Source organism: Populus euphratica, unplaced genomic scaffold (genome assembly GCF_000495115.2).
Source record: "Populus euphratica unplaced genomic scaffold, PopEup_1.0 scaffold77.1, whole genome shotgun sequence".
Lineage (NCBI taxonomy): Eukaryota > Viridiplantae > Streptophyta > Magnoliopsida > Malpighiales > Salicaceae > Populus > Populus euphratica.
The window spans coordinates 120,723-122,958 of record NW_011499955.1 but is presented as its reverse complement, the minus strand read 5'-3'; positions in this window follow the sequence as shown (position 1 = coordinate 122,958).

The window sequence follows — 2,236 nt, the reverse complement described above, 5'->3', positions numbered from 1 at the left end:
TTGTTGTTGTTATTATTATTATTGTTGTTGTACTATTGTCGTTTATAATTTGTACAATTAACCTCCCTGTGGTTCGACCCCGGTCTTGCCGGATTATTTATTACTTCGACACTCCTGCAGTTGGGAGAAGACATCAATCTTTTCGTTGTGTCACCTACTACCCCCCATCAATTTTGAAACGTTCTATAAATTTCTAGATCATATGGTCAAGCAACCCTAAAAAAAGTAGATAACAACCCAGAAAATTAAAAATCAAGTTTGATACAACCTTGACCTAAAGGTAACCCTATACCTAATAATCAAAGGCATTAGAAAAAGCCGTGGACTTAGAGATAACCTTATATCTAAGAATCCTAAGTATGCAAATGACAACACAAAACCAGTTAATCTTTGATTAGTCAGTGTATGATCTTTATCTCTAGAAAGAAAGGTTGTTTTGCTATAAACAAACAAAAGAAATAGTAACATTTATTCTCTAACTTGCTACTTGAAATTTGCAGCTAAAAAACATAATATAGTCTCCTATAATTAACCTTAGTGGACATGTTTTGGGTTGCAAGCTAATAGACCTAATCTAATAATCAAATAACATATGTCTAATTAAAAAATAAATCCCTAAACAATGTCTAATATGCCTGAACAATCCCAAATTAAAAAATAATTATTCAAAAATAAATAAATAAATAAAATAGGATAATAAAAACAAAGTTTTCAAGCTAAAATTGCTACACGTAGCTCGAATATGTAGTTTTTGCACATTATTTGCAGATCTTTAGTCCTGAGTTCAAACATGTTATTCTTGTTAAAGAACCATCTCAACCCAATAGCTTAAGTTTTTAGGTGAGGTTAGGTTGAATTAGTTATTTGACATGGTATCAGAGCCTTGATAATCAAATGATCAAGAGTTCAAATCTCACCATCCCCATCTATTTGATAAAAATTAAGCACAAAGTAATGTAAGCTTGTACAAGTTTCAAGCCAAAAAAGCTTTCACTTAAGAGGGTGTGTTAGAGAATAATAAACATTATATCCAGGACCTTACTTAATAGTTTAAGCTATTAGGTTGAATTGATTCTTTGATATGGTATTAGAGCCTTGATGAACATGTAGTCACAAGTTTGAATCTCACCATCCCTCATTATTTGATAAAAAAGTAGTCACGAGTTTGAATCTCACCATCCCTAATTATTTGATAAAAAATTAAGCACGAGGTGGTGTGGGTTTGTGCAAGTTTCAAACCCAAACAGTTTTTACTTAAGGGGGTATATTAAAGAATAATATCAATTATATATTAGGACCTCACCTAAAAACATAAACTATTTGGTTGAAATAATTATTTGACAATTCTCTCTCTTTTGGATTAATTACTGGGTTTGACATATATGTTGGAAAGCTTGCAATGTATAGTTTCTAGCCTAACTTGAATGGCAGCAAAATTCCACCTATAGATCCATATATGTCTGATTAGTATTTAAAAATGTATTTTTATCAATATTTCATATGATCATTTTGTAGTTGAAGTATCAATAACTCTTTAACTAAAGCATGTTTTATAATAACATATCTAATAATATAAGATACCTTTAATTTATGGTAAATGTTAATTTTAAATGCAGACCTATCATATAAATAAAAGGATTGATTGATGAGTTTAAGAACTGAAATTGAAAGGACAAAGAGATGACCAAACTTAGAAAAAAGATGCTGGTGTTGTCCAAACCAAAACAGTGTTCGGTATTTGGGTCATATCTGGAGCTGTAGATCTCAAATTTAGATCTACTTTATATGGATAGAAAGGTAAGACATAGGCCTACAACTTTCAGGGAGCCCAAGATTTAAAAAGGCCATTTTTAAGTCCAAATTATAGCAACAATAAAGAAATTCGAATATGTCCTATAGCCCCAACACTATTCGGTGTTTGGCCCATATCTGGAGTTTTAGAAGGTCAAATTACCTCAATTTGTTTCCTAAAAAGCTAAAACAATTTCTTAGGATTTCATGTTTTCAAGTGGTTTTAATTTTGATGTTATCAATGATGTTTATGGCAGACATGAGAAGATAATGATTGTCTCCAAGTCAAGAGTTGGCCACCCACTCATCAATTAGTCATCAAATCAATAGTTCCCAATTTTGGCCTATAAAAGGAGGCATTTGCCATGCATTTAGGCATCTTGGTTTCCAGATCAAGATCATGCTCTTCCTTTCTCTCTTTGTATTTTTGTAATGCTTAAGTTTT